This window comes from Pelodiscus sinensis, chromosome 5, assembly GCF_049634645.1.
Source record: "Pelodiscus sinensis isolate JC-2024 chromosome 5, ASM4963464v1, whole genome shotgun sequence".
In the NCBI taxonomy this organism is placed as follows: Eukaryota; Metazoa; Chordata; order Testudines; family Trionychidae; genus Pelodiscus; species Pelodiscus sinensis.
In genome coordinates, this window is record NC_134715.1 from 49,897,257 (window position 1) to 49,915,950 (window position 18,694).

An 18,694-nucleotide genomic window follows, 5' to 3' on the forward strand; every position below is an offset into this window, starting at 1 on the left:
AGCGCGGGATATTTAAATCCCAGCTTCATTTACTATTTTGAATGCCTACATTTGCATCCCTAGTTTGAACTAGGGTGCAAGTGTAGACATACCCTTTCATATAATCCCTCAGGGTATGTCTACACTACCACCCTAGTTCGAACTAGGGTGGTAATGTAGGCAACCGGAGTTGCAAATGAAGCCCGGAATTTGAATTTCCTGGGCTTCATTTGCATAAAGCCGGGCGCCGCCATTTTTAAATGTCCGCTAGTGCGGACTCTGTGCCGCACAGCTACACGCGGCACGGACTAGGTAGTTCGGACTAGGCTTCCTAGTCTGAACTACCGTTACTCCTCGTGAAACGGAGTCCACACTAGCGGACATTTAAAAATGGCAGCGCCCGGCTTTATGCAAATGAAGCCCAAGGAAATTCAAATCCAGGGCTTCATTTGCAACTCTGGTTGCCTACATTACCACCCTAGTTCGAACTAGGGTGGTAGTGTAGACATACCCTCAGAGTTTTCCTGGGTCCCTTCCTACCTTTGCCTGCTTGCAGGCATCTGTCATAGATCTGCATTCTCCACCGTTTGCTCTCGGAACTTCATGTCTCTGTGCCCAGCCTGTTGCCAGCAGTTTCCTCTTAGTGTATCTTAGAAGCCTTCAGAAGTTGCCAGGAATCCTTAAATCTTTGTTGCATCCCCCTTCAGATCCAGATTCAGATTATAAGATCCCTGCTGCAGTTCTCCCTTATTAGGTCTCCAATCCTTCCTTTTTAGCAGTGGTTCTCAAAACTTTTTGGCCCATGGCCCACTCCGCTCAATGAAAACCTTTCCACAGACCACCAGCCAACCACCCATAATGACAAAATGTCTTCGCTTACCTTATTTACTAAATTATTTACATTAGGTTATAAAACATAAATACACAGCTATAACATAAAAGGGGTGTATTGAACTGGTAAGAAAGAAAAATATTATTAATCTAAATGAAAATCATTACACAAATTAAGCACTTGAACATTATCATGCTACTTTACCAAACTTGATTTTAAGTAAAGTAAAATATTGGTTTGTCTAAAACAAAAGGTTTCAAAGTTGTCTTGATTTATAGGTGCGGGGAACCTTTTTTGGGTCAAAAAAGGTTGGCGATTAAACAAAAGTCAGAAGCAAAACCGAAAAACTCAAACCAAACAAACAATCCGACAAAAAACCCAACCCTCACTGATGTGGCCCCTGCCTGAGACATCTCACTCCCATAGTGGGGGAAGTGGAATAGGGAAGGGAGGACAGAGGTTCAGGGCTTCCCACAGGCCAGATTAACTATTCTGTGGTCCCTAGGCTCTGGAGTGGGGTAAAAAATGAGGGGCTTAGTGTGCAGGAGGGGGCTGCCAGGGAGCAGGATAGGAATGGGGGTGCAGGGGTTGGGTGGGAGTTTGGATGCAGGAGTGGGCTGGGCAGAAGTTGGGATGCAGGTGAGGGAGTGAGGCCTGGACAGGAGGCAGGCTGTGGGACCAGGGCAAGGGTGCAGGATCTCAGCAGGAGGGAGGTTCATGAGCAGGTTGAGGGTGGGGAGTCTGGCTGGGAGGGAGGGTGCAGGAGTGAGATGGGAGTGTAGGGTCTCAGCAGGAGTTAGCGGTGTTAAAATGGAGGTTATTTCATTAATTGAGCAGTCAAAAGAATTTTTATTGACTACTTGATGGGGAAGGCAGCCACCTCAGTCCTCATGCTGGGTCCGGGACTAAGCCCTACTGCAGCTTTGCAATTCAAAAGGGAGTAGGAGCTGGGCAGCCTAACTCCCGGGTCCTACTGCGTTTTAAATTGCAGAGCCACAGTGGGGTTTGGTCCTAGAACTGAGCTGGATTTCCTGCCCAGCCGGCAGCAGCCCCTATCTGCTGGGGGTCCCAGTCGGGAGCTGGGACCCGCTGCGGACAGGAGCTGCTGCAGTGAAGCAGAGATGTGGGGGTGGAAGAAAGTGGCACTGTGGAGATGCTGCTGAGGGTATTCTGCTTTTAAGCTGGCTCCCCCCTGCACTGGATCCTACTCACCCCATCTCTCCCCCCCCCCCCCACCGCCTTGCTGCCTCTGATATAGAGGCAGCAAAACGGGGGAATGCAAGTAGTCGACTCAACTACTTGCTTACATCCCTAGCAGGGGGAGGTGCAGGAGCAAGAGAGGGTAAAGAAATTTTATATTGAGCTCATTTCTAAATGAAGCAAATTTAAATGAAAAGCTACCCAGAAATAAGATGGCATATCAGTTCTGTACATCAGTTTAAATGCAATGAAAACAGATTGTACATTCAGCATGGTTAAAGAAAAAACTGCTTTTAGAAACTATTCCCCTTTTTATTTTAGATAATATATTTAGTCTTTGTTTCCATTTTGAACACTCGAATAAAAGTTTCCAGTATAGGTGAGAATTGTGTAAGCTGATCTTTGGCAGCATATGCAGCTTTTTCACCAGAAAAATATACTTTATTCCTGACACTACCCTTCCAGCGTATGGGTGTAAACTCTAGAGAAAGCAATTATTGCAGTGAATATCCTTGGAATTCCAGTCCTTTCTGTTTTGGGAGATGAGGGTGGGAGAGTTATTCCCAAAATACAGATGGATTTTTATAGTTATTTGTAAAAAGCATATCTTAAATTCAAAATGGAGCTCACAGGTAATTCTTTCAGGTAATGATTTTACTGCATTACATCTAAACCAAAAATTTTATACTAATTATACACAAAAGTCTAAAAAAGGACCTTAATCTACCATGCCTGACTCAGAACACAAATCCCCGAAGACCAAAATTCCTTTCAAGAGGATTTATGGCAACTCATCACTATCACTGGAAAACAGGCCCTCAATTATCTAGCTCAACCCCAGAAATAAGTGAGAAACTCCAGTTCTGGAGACAGTATAGCAAGAGCAACTGGGGTATGTATTGATTCATCATGGTCCCATGGCAGCCTCAAGCAATTGGACTACTAAGAAGTCCCAACTGAAATTTAAAAAATATCCTCACCAGTGTTCCCTCTAACATTTTCTGTCCTTGGGCAGGTTGAATTTTCTTTTGGTAGGTTGAAATTTCTTTCATGTAACACCAATATTGAGGTAGTGTGTGGATGTGCACCACCAATACAAATCAAATATATCACACACACACCTGTGTCTAGTTGGTGAGAGGTACCCTTAGTGACTACAAAGGTGCTGTACAAAGGTAGGGCATTAGCCCCCCACCCCGGACAGACAGTTCTCAGGGGTTCCCCGCTTGCAAAGCAGTCCTGGCTTGGAGTGCCCTGAGTGCCCACACTCGGCACTTCACAGCACTCAGCCATCAGCCCGGCTGCACTTGCTGCAGGCTGCCATCCGTGGGGGGTCAATCGGAGGGCTGCAGGAGAGCTTCCACCCCGAGGAGCCCGCAGAGCCACCCCAGTCCTCCCCATTGGGGGCTCGTACCCCATTCCTCCCTCACCTCCTTCCACTTACTCCTCCCTAGCCCCCCTTCCTGATATACAAAATAAAGGACACGTGTGTTCAAAAATAGAAACTCTCTTTATTGAACACAACTCGGGGAGACTGGGAAAAGGAGGTGGGAGAGGGGAAGAGAGAGGGTGGGAGAAGGGAGGGCAACTAAAATGATCAGGGATTTGGAACAGGTCCCATATGAAGAGAGGCTAAGGAGACTGGGACTTTTCAGCTTAGAAAAGAGGAGACTGAGGGGGGATATGATAGAGGTCTATAAAAGCACGAGAGATGTGGAGAGGGTCCATAAAGAAAAGTTCTTCATTAGTTCCCATAATGAAGGACTAGAGGACACCAGAAGAAATGAATGGGTAGCAGGCTTCAAACTAATAACAGAAAGTTCTTCTTCACAAAGCAAATAGTCAGCCTGTGGAACTCCTTGCTGCAGGAGGCTGTGAAGGCTAGAACTATAACAGAGTTTAAAGAGAAGTTAGATAAATTCATGGAGGTTGGGTCCAAGGAGTGCTATTAGCCAGGGGGTAGAAATGGAGACCCTGGCCTCTGTTTGTGGAAGGCTGGAGATGGATGGCACGAGACAAATGGCTTGGTCACTGTCTTTGGTCCATCCCCTCCAGGGTCCCTAGTGTTGGCCACTGTCGGCAGACAGGCTACTGGGCTAGATGGACCTTTGGTCTGACCCAATACGGCCATTCTAAGCTCAGGGCTCAGGGTCGGGGGGCTCACTGGACCACCCTGATTTTCATGCAAACCTGCTCCTGGGTGGCCAGGCTGGCAGCTATCCTGCCCTAGACGGCCACTTTCCTGTGCCTAGTGCGGAGGTCGTGGATGAGGTCCACGATATCCGCACTAGACCAGGTGGGTGCCTGCCTCTTGCGGACCTGGGCAGGCTCCCAGGAGCCGCCAGCCTGGTCCCTGGAAGAGGCGGAGGGCTGGGTGGCATCGGGTGGCTGGTTTGTGCCATGCCAGGTGCAGGGTCTGCTGGCTGGGTGCTGGCAGGCTTGCACTTGGCACAGGCACCGTAGCCAGCCCGAGCCCCTTTAAGGGCTCCGGGGCCAGGAGGGGGGCAGAAGAGTTTCCCTGGTGGTACCCAGAGTGGCCACCAGGGAAAGCTGGGGAGGGCTAGCCTTCCACTTGTTCGAATTAAGTGGCTACACAGCCCTACTACTTAATTCGAACTAGGCGTTAGTCCTCGTAGAATGAGGTTTACCTAGTTCGAATTAAGCGCACCGCCTGTGTAGCGCCTATCAAAATTAATTCGAACGTTTGTTAGTGTAGACTTACCCAGACAGACAGAGAGGACTGCATGTCACGTTACTGAATTTTAGGGAAGCAGCCAGATCACTGCTGCACCCAGGCGGAAGGGTGGGGGGGTTGTCTCCAAAAGTGGCACAAAGGGGGCCATGTGAGGTGTCAAATACAGCTTACTTTCTTCTGATTCTCTATATGCTATTCATGTGATTGTATAATGTCTGTGTGTGAAGTTATAAGCAAGTACTTTGTATGAGTACTGAATATTTCTCTATATGTGGTTGAGTAATGGGCCAGGAATGTTTGCCTATTGACATGCTAATGAGCAAGTCTGCAGGGAACAATGGATCTCTGGAAGCTAAAGACACACCTGACTCTAGCCAGCTTGGAAGAAACCTGGAAGAAGGGTATATATATGCCCTGTGGCCGACTCCATGTGGATCTTCAGAGCTGCTTCTGACCCCAGATGCGGCCTCGCAGAGATTCACGAGTTGGGAAGAACTGTGGACACATCCTGGCATAGGATGTGCAACAAGGACTTTTAAGCCAGCAGCTATAACTGCAAGCCTGCATCGAGAACTGGGAGATTCAATGCATGTAATGTATTATCTTTTAACAACCTTACTCTCATGCTTTTCTTTCTTGTAGTAATAAACCCTTAGATTGTAGATTCTAAAGGATTGGCTCAGCGTGATTTGTAGCTAAGATCTAGAGTGTAAATTGACCTGGAAACTGTGGCTGGTTTCTTGGAACTGGACAGAACTTGTTTGGGGTAGGTGAGATTGATTTTAAGATCCCTCACTTGTGAATGAGGCCCGGGGCGAGCTGGGGCACAGATATTGCTGGGGTGTCGGAGGGATTTCACTCGTGAGGCTTCAGGCAGGCAGCTGAAGCGGTTTGTGGCCTGTTTGGAAAGGTCTCCAGTCTGGGGGCTAGAGAGAGCCCCGAATTTGAGCAATTCACCCTGAGCGGACGCCCTCAGCTGTGCCCAGACCCAGCCCAGTCTGTCACACTGCAGCAAATGACTCAGGACACCCCAAAAAAACTGTCTCCTACCTACCTGCACAGATACCAGCACTCACTGACCCCTGCATGCAGTCAGCCCCTTACCTCCCTCTTCCCAGCCCAGAAGCTTTTTTGTTTCTGTCTCTCTCTCTCTCCTCAGACAGACAAGATTCTCCAAATGCTCCTCATCTCTGATTTCCCCCCAAGCCAATTAATTAATTACTCACATACTCCTTTCCCCCAGCCACTTTTGCCCTGTGTTTCTCACTTGCTTATCTCATCTGCTTATCTGCTCTGGGAGCTCTTCAGATCAGCATGCAGCAGCTCCATTTAGCTACTGCTTACAGATAGATGTTCCCCTCTCCTCCCCCCCCCCCCCCACACACACACTGGTCAGCTGAGCTCTCTGCCTGCACAGGAGCTTTGAACCTCTGAATGGGGCTCAGAAAATAGCTGCACGGTCGCATAGCCATACAGCTAAAAGGGAACTAAGGTCCTCTCTCAGTGGTACTCTTTAATGATGTAGACACTACTTTTTCTCTAGGTATGAATGCCCCTTAGAAAATATCAACTCCCAATGGTGCAGGGAGGTGAAATGTTCTTGTTCTTCAATTAGGGAAGGGTATGATGTGTGACACAAACCCCACCTGTATAAAATTCCCAATACCCTTTCTGCATTATAGAAAACATCTATATTCAATATCCCAACCTAACACGTTTAATATAAAAACAATTTCCCTGGTCCATCAGTGCAGGAACAATGAAATTCAAATAGATGTGTAAACTAATTCTATGTTTTTCCCACAGTTGAGTCAGACTTGCCTCCTGGCCCATCACATCCAAACAAATCTTGGGGCAAGGTCTGAATATAAAGCTAGTGTTTCTTCAAGTGGTTTCTGAAACCACTTAGAAAAACCTGCTAACTGGCCACTCCAGTGAGTTTATTTACCAGCTGCACAACCATGGAGCCTCACAGCTCCCATTGGCTCCAGTTCGCTGCTTGCAGCCAGGGGGAATCACAGGAAGTAGCATGGAGCGGGCTGCCACTTCCTCGCTTCCTTTGGCTGCAAACAGCAAATCGGAGCCAATGGGAACTGTGAGGCTCCGTAGCCATGAAGCAGGTAAATAAACTCACTGGAGCAGCCAGTTAGCAGGTTTCTCAGAATGGTTTCGCAGACCACTTTGAGAAACACACATCTAAAGCTGAATAGATTCCAAAGAAGTTCTAAGGGACTGTGAAGCAAGAGGCCAAACAATAACAGAACATGGGGGTCACTGAAAATTCCAAAAGTCCTTGGTGCAGTCCAATCATGCTGGTGCCTAAAGTATATGGTACAAACCGAATTTCATGTTAATTTTGAAGGCTGAATGCAGTTTCATTATTTGAGGCAAAATCCATGCCCTGAGTCAACAAGCTATTGGGCCAACTTGGGAAAGTTAAGTACTAGATTTGACAAAAGACTTGACCCTTTACCCAGCTTTGAGTGTAAAGACAATGTTCATCAGCAGTTTAGGGCTATTCCAGGTAAATCCATGCCCTTCAGTTCATACCTTTCAGCACCTTATGGGCAATGTACTTGGTATCCACTGACAGTTTTCAGCAGGTCATCTTGAAGATGAGATCTTCATCCCAGAACAGCAATCACATTTTATCCATGTAGCATTCATATTGCAGCCTCTAGGGGAAGTCATAGCAAATCCACAGAAATACCAATTAGAATTCATAATACCAATACTTGGGATATCTGGTAGGAAATGGGAAAAATGATATCTCTTCAGGATGAAACAGAGGCCCTGATGTGAATCCTAATTCCAAGGGCCCAAGGCAAACTTGGATCCTTTTAGGCCCCATGTGTTATAGCCATCAGTTCATATCCCATTTGGTAACATTTTGGCTGCCTTATTCATGGACCTCATGAAGACAATGGAAACAATCTGGTGGACGCTGGAGTTTCAAAAGGCATTTCAAAGGATAGATAACATCTTTAGACAGTAACCTGCATTGTTTATTATCCTTTGTTTTACACACAGATGTGCCCGAAGTAGGCATAGGAGCTATACTTTCACAAACCTCCAGGGAGTAAAACATTCATTACTTTATTTAAGCAGGAAACTCCAGCAACAAGAGACAAAGTAATCTACCACACAGGGGCTACATCTATACTGCAGCCTTCTTCCGCAAAAGCGTATGCAAATGAAGCATGTAGTAGAATATTGCTGCACTTCATTTGCATAATTAATTATTTTTTGCTCAAGAGGCTGTGTAGACAGCTCCTTTTTGTGCAAAAAACCCCTCTTGCGCAAAAGCCGTTCTTCCTCATTTATTCAGGAAGAAGGGCTGGGGGCTAACAGCCAATCAAGGGCCAGAAGGTTGAAATGCTAGGAGCAAGTATTTTCCTAGCTGGAATCAAAGGAGTGAGGAGAGATGTTTGCTAGGCTATAGCCTGAGGAACTAGGCTGGTCCAGATCTTAGGACCAGTCATAGTCTGAGGCAGGAGCTATGGAGGGAATTTAACACAGAAAAAGATAAAAAGCAATTTTTGTTTATAATTGGTCCTGAAGAACAAGAAACTATTTTTATCTTTCTCATACCCTGCTGACATAGCCAGAGGGCTGAATCACAAAACTCCCACAGAGATAGGTGATATCCTGCCGGGGGCATTAGTAGATGAAGGGAATGGTAGCAATGAAACCAGAGAACCAGTCACTGCAAACCATGTCACAGAAACATGGTGCTTTTGCTGAATTTGAGCTGCATGTGGGCACCTGTAGGATTTGCCCCTTACGAAGGTAACCTTGGGTTTAAATCAGAATTACATTAACAAGTAAAATAAACAGATTATATTGTTTACATACATCAGGAAACTGATGATTATAAAATCTTTGTTTATACACCTCCCTGTATTTACATATCATTTATAAATAAAGTAGACACAGCTCAGGTATAAATAAATGTAAATCACATGTTTATGATCACAGAGTGAACCTCATTTTTTCCTGAGTCTGTTGATAGCTTGTTATTCCAGTAATCTGATGTAGGAACAATTTCCCCCAAAAGATTAAATTATTTTTACATTTACAATGCAAAATAGAGACAAGCTGTATTTTCCATTACCAATTAAATGCCTACCCGTTCCTCAACCAGGTGAATTGCTATTAACAGCCTTCTAAGTTATTTTGGGGACTATTTTGAACAGAACTATTTCAGTTGCTCTAATTACGACTTCTAAAATTAATATTTAAATTTTATAATTGCTGGACTGTGGCATCCTGAGAAATAATAATTACCTTTCTGATTGCAAAGTTGAACTGAGCTGTTATATGCATATGCTTCTTTTTAATCTTGCTGCCTGTATCCCTATCTGCATGAACAATGTTATTAAGTTGTGAAGTTGATTATATGGGTTGGTTTGTGAGTCAGCTAGCTAGCACTTCAAGCACCTAAAAATAATGTTCTTTTATTTTGTTAAGAAATGTATACACCAGTTTAAGCAACATGAGCTGGATTTTAGAATGAATACTGTGGCTGGTTCAAACAGTTCAAAAGATGTTTGGTTTGATGTGAGTTTTCTGAGTTGCGTGTAATGAACGAGGGAAAATATTCTAATAAATATTAATTCTCTCTTCTTGATACGATAGCCGCTACACACATTACCTCGAGAGGCTCATCAAATCTGGCAGTCTTAGTTACACCATTGGCTGTCTTGAAATCTCAGTCCCTTTAAATTCAGGGAAGAGCAATGCATTCTGAACTTAAATACAAGATTTGATTAAATTTGTTAGTCAGAACCTAGGAGATACTGTCTTTTTTTATTTTTACAATTTGCAATAGTTTTTCATCAGAGTTAGAGGCAGTTTAGGGAGTTCAGTTTGACTGAATGAGGGCTGCAGCACACTTTAAGAACAGAGATGATCATGAGTGAATTTATGGCACACAATGAAGAAAAAGTTCTCAGGGGGTACAGTTTGAGAAAGGCAGTTGCTACTTTGCTATCTTTTATGACTCAGTTTATGGGTTCTCAAAAAAAGGTGCAGATGTTTTCAGATATGCTTTAGAGCCCCTCTAAAGGGCTGATGTGCCAGTTTAAGTTCTTTTCTAACTCTAGGGTAAAGGCAAAAGCTAAGGAGGATGGTGAACTGAGTCAAATTACTTGACTTGTATGTAAATCCTGTATTGAAAAATATGGCATAGCTTCTGGCAGGAAATACTTGAAGTTTCAAATATGGCCCATTCAGAAACAAAATGTGAAAAACACCCGAAGCAGCCAAACTGAAACTAAACAGTTTAGGGGAAAAAGGATTTGTCATTAACTGAAACATTTTCTTTGATGCAAAAGTAGTTGGAAAAACAAGCATTAAAAATGAATTGACTCAAAATGTTTTGGTCAACATGAAATACCTTTGTTCCATATTTTGGTTCAATCAGACATTTTTTTAAAATGTTTTCCTTTCAAATTAGATCTTCTTTGTCTTCCCCCCATCAATTTTTCAATTTTGCACCCACACTGAAATTCCATTGGTTGCTCAGTTCTACTCACAGTACACACTAACCTCTGGACTACCCTAATAGCCACTACCCAGGTAAACTTTCATGACAGGTAAGTAACAGGGTAGTCAATGTAATATTCAACTTTTCCTCTTCAGTGAAGCATGTATACCACATAGCTTTTCATGGCTACTACTAGGTTTGCCGCCTCTTTGACAACTGAAATGCCCAGTATTTTCATATTCTCAGTAGCTACAGAGGCACAAATGTCCTGATCATCACAATATTCTATACTCCAGGGCTGGAGAAACTCCTATTTGTTCCTGTAATAATGGATATTTCCTGGCCAGGATTCTATTAACTCAATAAATAAAGGTTTGGACATCTTTTGGCAACATAAGGAATAGGAATAGGAAACATTCAAATTCTATTGCAGCAGTCAGTTAGGAAGCCCACTAATTCACCAAAAAATGTTGAGCAGGCAGACCTGTCTTACTGCCCTTCCCATCTGACAAGATGGGGGCGGGGAGTTAGTTGGCTATTCCTTAAACAGATTGGGACGAGAAATGAGTCACTAGAAGACCCTGACTTTCAAAGCTAGACACAAAGTTGTACACACACCTAAGTAGTTAACACAAACAGAGGATTATATTCTGTGAAGTGTCTCCTAAGGAACTCAACTCAGAAGGTGCAGACCAGGGACTGACTGATTTACTAAACTGGCTTTAGCTTTAATTCATCTTTTGTATCTTTCAGATTCAGGTAGCCCTGCAATGGCTTTCAGTTAGACCCTGCATATCTTCCAGGACCATGCAGCAGTACAGAGTCTCCTATAACACTCAGTGGTATGAGCACAGTTTTCCTACCCAGGATTCAATCCCCAGCACTTTTCCTGTATAAGAGGATGTGGGAAGTATAGCAGATGGCTCCTTCTGGAGTTTTCCCCCGATCCCTTTGAACACCTATGTACTACCACTATGACAACTGAGGCCAAAGAAAAGAGGCAGAATCATCCTTTCAGATGGTTTTATAGCTAGCCATTGCCCACTTTGCAATCATGGCATTTTCAAATTATATTTCAGTCCACTTTTTGTTTTCTTCTTGAAACAAAATAGTTTTAGTCTCTATTCACATAGAAGTCAGTCTATCCACTACTTTCCATTGTTCACCTAAATTTCCGCTGCACCACTTTTGAGTGAGGTCACTTGTAGGTCCACATAGTTAATACATATACATTGGACAAGTTTTATTGAATACATTTTAATACTGACAACCCATTTTGTATTTGGACTTTGTTTAGGATTTATCGCTAAGATATATTTCACATGCTAGTACATTACATGATTATATTAATATGTCCTGCTAAAACCATTTGTCTAATTATTATCACTTTAAAGAATGTTATAAAATATGTTGACAGAACATTTTAAAGAAGAAAAATAGAAAACATCAGTTAGACTAGTCACCAAATCATTGTTCAACTTATGGGTGATTTTACTTATCAATAATCAGTTGTTATATTTTCATCTTAAAATAATTACCTTTTGAAAAGCACTTCCCTTTTTCAAGACAGGACTTTGCTGCAAATGCATTTGATTTTTTTTTTAAATTTTCCAAAATCATGAACTGATTTCAGTACTTAAGAAGTCACCACAGTTATGGGTGGATGGAGTTTTCTGTATTTAACTTCTCAGTGGGAGGAGGACATAAATATGTACAGATTGAAATTAGGATTTTTTTCTTCTTCTGATGGTGAGTTTATATAAATTTCAAACTGCTTTTCTTTTATTAACTGACTTTGAGAATTGTTTGCTTAACCTTGAAGCCATAAAGAACTAGTTCTTTAAGTGTGATATTCTCAGTTAGTGGAATGTGACAAAGCTGTTTTGCAACATGTATGTTAACATGAAGGATAGCCTTTGTCCTGACACTTTGCACGTTGTTTGTGATCTGGTACTGGGTTCTAGCTAATCTCACTATTGGGAAATACACATGGGAACAGCTAGAGGGAACTGCTAAACTCTTGCCCTTCCTTAATATCTTTCTGTATATGAGCTCTGAAAAAGCAGCCCGCAAAAGAATACTAAATTTTGAAGAGATGAATCAGCCTGCATTAATGTGAGGAAGAATTCTTGTAGGGATGGTCAAAAAAATTCTGTCCAAAGTTTTTGATGGAAAAATGTGTTTTGACAGTTAGTTTTTGCAAATGTATCTGCTTTATATTTGTTTGTCAGAAGAAATGCCCAAAACATTAAATATTTTAGGTGAAAGTCTTGCTATACCTCAATTACAATTCCCAGAAGGCACTGTCATGGCACTTATGTGGCAAATTTCCCTAAAACATTTCTTTATTCATTTTGGTTAGAATTTTCAATCGGAAAAATCATATTTTCCTATCAGTTCTAAGGAAAAATTGATTGAAGTCACACTTCTTCAGTTTTGTGGGAGTTGAGGGGATTTGAGGGCATCAGAATGGTTTCACTGGGGAAGTAAAGATGTGCTGATAGATATGAAATATACATGCATCTGGATGCATGTGGTTGGGGTGGGCAACACATATGGTTGGGGTGGGGCAGAGTTGGCTAGCCGGAGTCCTGCCCCTTCTGCCTGAGTCCTCCCCACTTCTGGGGGTGCGGACAACCACCGCTCCCCAGCTTGCTGTTGGGCCTGGCAAGTCTGTCCCCACAGGATGATGGAATGATATGTCAGTGCAGGTGTTTCCTCACTTTCTACAGCTGGTTTAATTCTTAGTTAAGTAAGTGTAGGATAAGATTTATTAAGATGTGTTATGTTTTTTATAGCACGAGCATGAGTAACCTGTGCATTGTGATACAGAGAAACCCTATCATGGACTGCCCCTCATACCTATTTTGAACATTTTGGTGCTGATTGCTGTCCCACATTCCATGACATGAGGTCAGAGGAGTAGGAGATGTTCGATGTTTGAGTGGCTTAAAGTCCGCTTCTCCACACCTTTCTGACCTGTTGGTATGAATGCTGCTGCTATGTGTAAGGTTATTTCAGAGTCTGTTGGTTACTGCCTTCCTAAAAGTTGCTTGCAGCCTTATCTTGCCTCTGGATCATGTCTTTTCCCCCTTCCTCTCACTTCTGTGACCCTGCCTCTGCACCACCTTTTCATTAGACTAAGTAGATGAATGGATTAGGGAAAACTGAATTATTTACATCAGAAAGTGAGGTCCCCAGACAAGTGGATTTGATGGAGGACACAACAGAGCTTATACAATTTCAACTACTGAGCATAGATTGAAGATGATGTGCACCAGCAACACAAATGAAGGTCAGGAAGTGGGTGGTGCAACATCTCCCCTCTCTTTTAAAGGGATCAGTGGAACTGAGAGGGTCTCCAGACATGAATTTTCCCCAAAGTAAATATTCTGATTTTGATTTTTGAAATGAAAACAAATGTGTAGAAGATAGATATTTGTTTCCTCCCTATCCACGTATTCCCAAACTGGTATTTTCTCTCCTGTCTCTAAAGTTATTAAGGATGATTCTGGAGCTAGAGGGGTGTATAGAGGGCTGGAGATCAAAGTTTGTGTGGTCTACAAAGTAAAATTTCTTAACCACAGAAATCAAAGATAAGTCATACAATATTCATTTTCCAATGCTAGATGCTATTTTTAATCAGAAATTTAAAATTGTTGACATATGGACCTGACTATTTTAATAGTTTGCATTTCTAGAGGCCTTCTTTGCTTCAGGACAAGAATCAAAGGTACTACAGATTTATCTTCTTTGTTTTTAAAATAGCTTCCATCTGGGATTCAGTTTTCATCTGCAGATCTGTCCATTGTCATTCACAAATAAATACATGAAGTAACAGTGGTACATTTAGAGTCAACTTTTACCTGTAAAAGTAGCAGTCTCTTCTTTTTCTCAGAAGATGAATTATTCATAGTTGTACATGAGAGAGAGAGAGAGAGAGAGAGAGAGAGAGAGAGAGAGAGAGAGAATATGTGTGTGTGTAACTCTAGTTTCTAAACTGTAGAGATTTGCACTTTCTACTCTTTGGTTCAATAAACAGAAATAAAGTCTTTTATAGTCAAAAATCAATGATCATTTGGAACCGTTCAAGCTGTACATTTTAAGCCTGATTAGTGAGTATAACAACAGTTCCAAAGAACAAAACTGTGATTGTATTAAGCAGAACTGACAAAAGTCCCATTAGGAAATGACTCACTCTTCTATGTTTTCCTATAATGCCACTTTTTAAAACAAAAAGTCACATATTTTTTTCTGGCAGCTGACAGCCAGAAACTGAAATTCACCTGAATTGTTTCTGCATTTTTTGAAAAGAAGTTTTATAATAAAGATTATACTGCCATCTATTGGGTGGCACTATTCTACAAATAAACCATTTCAATTCTCTTTCTGGATTTATATGTCCAAATAAATTAATGTGAGTGGGTCACAAGATTTCCATTGAAAATGTACTGGTACATAGCTATTCTTTTTCTTTTTAGCAGTCCATGTACGTCAGATAAACAGATTTGTCCTCAGGTTGCTACCACCACCAAATTATGTGAAGCGAGACATTCTATTGTCAAAGACAAGCTTAATGGCAAATCACTGAAACAAAAGTATGTTGTCTTACAAAAATCACGTGGAGATGTTTTCATGCATGCTGCCAGTCAGTGGAATGGCATCATTTTCTGTGTAGAAGGAAAGATTCTAAACTTATTTAAAGCAGCAATCATTTGTGATACAATGATTCCTGTGACAAAGAGACTTCGTGAAAACTTTAGACATAATCCAGTGAAGTTTAGGGAAAATGTGTTGCCATGTGAGACTGATTTTAGTTTCTCTCAGAATTTTAACAATGTTCTAACTATGAATGTTTTGTTTTTATCAGTCACTTGGAGCATCAATCTATATCTTAGACATTAAATGTTCCTATCTCCATAGTAACTAGATGTCACCTGTATAAGCTCCCAGACAATAAATCTGTATGAGTGTTATTACAGTAGTGTAGTCCATTACCTACTAGAATCTCATAGAAGTAATTGGGTGAACTAAGATAAAGGCAACTAAAAACTTAATTGTTGATAGTATATTGGGGAAAAAAAGTTGTCTACTGCTGCTGTTCCCATTGATAGTCTGAGGTTAGGGGGAATCTAAAGCCCAGTTCCATTGTGGAAAGCACTATGCAAAAATGACAACTTGTCACTGAGTAGATCTATACTTTTTGTGTATATTCTGTTTACACTTGCTTATTTTGACTAAAGTAAGGTGTTGCTAGTTGTTATTTTTTAGCACGCCAACTGGGGAAGAAAGAGAGTCTTTTGATCATATGTAAGCCAGAGGCCATGTCTACTCTACCATTTACATCAGCAAAACTTTCGTTGCTCAGCGGTGTGAAACAAACACCCTTCTGAGCAACATACATTTCACCAGCATAAAGGGTAGTGCGCAGAGTGCTATGTCAGTGGGAGAGCTTCTCCTGCAGACATAGCTACTACCACTCATTGAGAGTGGTTTAATTATGTCAGTGAGAGGGCTGATGCCTTTTGGAATAAAGCTCTTATATGAGACATCTCATAGCTAGGGCCCCACCAATTCCATGGCCACGAAAACCATGTCACAGGCCATGAACTGAGCCCTTCCTCATGAAATGTGATATCTCCTTATTCCCAGGAATGCCCCAGAAAAGGGGGTTCATAGCTCTGACTGGGCAGGGGAATGACAGGATTTGTCCCATCCCTGTACACTGCTCTGGTGGAGGGAGGAAAGGACCAGACCAGACCCATCTGTGAGTGCCTCCCCCTGCTGCAGGACGTTCTCAGAGACTGGGCAGCAGCCTAAAGTTCCTGCAGCTGGAGGAGGCAGTTGGATCAGATCTTCCTTGTGCTGCTTGGAGTAACTGGAGTGTTATTTGTCACTGTAAAGTGCCAGTAAATCCTATCAAAGTTCACATAACCTCTCTGTCTCATAGAAACAAGCTAATAACAGCATCTGGAAAGGGGCACACCCTGTATCGTGATGTCTACCCCTGAAGAAGTGAATGTTGGCAGAGGGTATGGAGCTTTCTGCAGCCAGGAGAAGTACCCAAGATGAGCCATGCAAAGGAAGAGCAAGTATTGTCCTTCCCATATCTGTTAGGACTAGCAGTGAGGAGCCCGTGGCCACCTCTACCTCTTGGGACCTCGAGTGGTTGCATGACGCTGTTCAATTGCTGCCTTCCGAGCCCAGCTCTGAAAGCAGCACTGTAGTGAGGATGGCAATCCTATGACACCGCCCCACACAACAAGTTTGCAATGCTCCCCTTAGTCTCATTTTGGGTTGTGAATCCGCGGTTACGATACCATGAAATTTCAGCTTTAAACAAATAAAAATGTAAAACTCACCCATTTTTAAATCCTATGGCCATGAACACTAAGGTCTTTAGTGCAGACATAGCCATATACAATTAATTTATGATGTCCTTAATGTTGATGTATGACCTAGAAGAGAACCCAGCTTGACTTTCTTTTTCTCAGTTGAATTCATAAGGCTACCAGTTAGATTTTTTTTTTCTTTTCCTGTAAAATGATCAGATTTCATTTGGAATCACTGATACAAAATAGATAACCCCACAATTCCATTTTACAGGCACTTTGCAGAATACAATTGCAGTTAAAAAAATTGGTTGAAAAAGCTATTATTGTTGGAGACTGACAAGTTTAGGCAACTTCGTTCTGGAGGAAAAAAAGAGCTACTATAGGGTCTGCACTTACTTCGCCATGCCTCGGGTCGTATGAAATGAAGATAATAGTACTCTCCTCCCTCATAGGAATATTGTGAGGCTAAATTTACTACCAGCTGAGTATTAAAATTTGTTCTCAGGCCCTAAAACAATCATAGTCTTAGTAAAGCCTATATCAAAAAATAATAGAAAGGATGGGAAAGTCATCTGATCCAGTCCCCTGTATTCAGGGAAGAACTAAGTATTATCGAGAGCATCCATGGCAGGCTCTTTAACCTCCTCTTATATATCTCCAGAGATGAAGATTCCACAATTTCCTGGACCCAGCCAGACTGACAGGCACTGTAGGCCCCAGGGAAAGGTGTGGGTGTGGTGAGGGGGTTAGCTCCTCACCCCTGAAAGAGGCAGGGGTGGGGCTGAATGCAGACAGCCCTTAGAGCTGCACAGACCATGGCACACCCACCCCTCTCTCCCAGCCCTCAGACTGCACAGAGCAGCACTCCGCCAGCAGCAGCAGCCAAGAGCTCTGCACCCCTCTGAGCCACTGGGTCCCTGGGCAACTGTCTCCTTTGCCCCACTCCATTGGTGAGCCTGCCTGGATCTTAGGTCATTTAGTCCAGTGTTTAACCACACTGACCATGAGGCGGTTTTTCCTAATGCCCAACAAAACTCCCTTGCTGTAATTTAAGCCCATTGCTTCTTGTCCTATCCTCAGAGGCTAAAGAGAGCAATGATTCACCATCCTTCTCTTCCCTGCTTCTGCTTCTCTCCCTCTTAAAAAAAGAGCTTAAAGAGAGAATGAGTTTTTGAAAACAAGTCTTTTCAAAGCACCAATTATAGAGAATATGCTAGGAGTTTTAGACTATCATGCTCAGAAGCATGCTGGGGCTAATGCTGTGAAAACTGCAGAAAAATGCAAACACGAGATACACACTTCGGCGTAGGGAAAACACATAGGAGCTGGTGAACAGATGCTACTGTATTAGGTCACAAAATTTTCACCATTCCTAAGTAGGGAAAAAGAATAATTGGTATCTGTTGTGTAAAGTCACACTCATTCCCAGCTCTACATGGCACAAGAGACATTATCTTAACAATCCTCTCCAGTGATTGATATGCACGGTGACTGAAAGGCCTGTCCTTGCACAAATGGAAATGCAATTAACTACATATCCCATGGCACATAATAGATTGGTCTGCAAATCCCTAGTTTTAAGGAACTAATAACACATTTGTCCTTCAGACTCGTAAGCAATGCTGAATGAAGACAAAATCACTGGAACAGAAGTATCCATCCTAAGTAAAGGGTAATTCTGAAATCAAGATCAAGAAGCCTGTTCCAAAGATCATGGAAGTCAATAGAAAGACTTTTTGCATCAAGCCCATGGAGCACTGAATTCTTAGAATCTGCAAACAATGTGGAAGAAACTTCATCTACACATAGGACTTGTGAATTATGGACTACACAGCATTTCCCTCGGTGGGGGTTTGATGGTGCTCTTGCTTTAATACTCTTTGCATTGTTTTAAGTCTTTTTGGTAGAACTCACTCTTTTTTTCTCCATCCCACTCACACAGGATAATCAGCCCCAAAAGAACTGGATAAAAAGTGAGTTTCTGCTAACGTAGGTAACAAAAGAGACCCTCCCCCGCACAATCATCCCACCCAGTCACGATGGGAACTTTTATCTTAAATCGATGTTCCAGTTGTTTAAAAGAAAACAGATGTCCCTTTAACATTGCCAAACAAGGAGAGACCTGTCCCCTTTCCTCTCTTTAATTCTAAGACATATACAACATG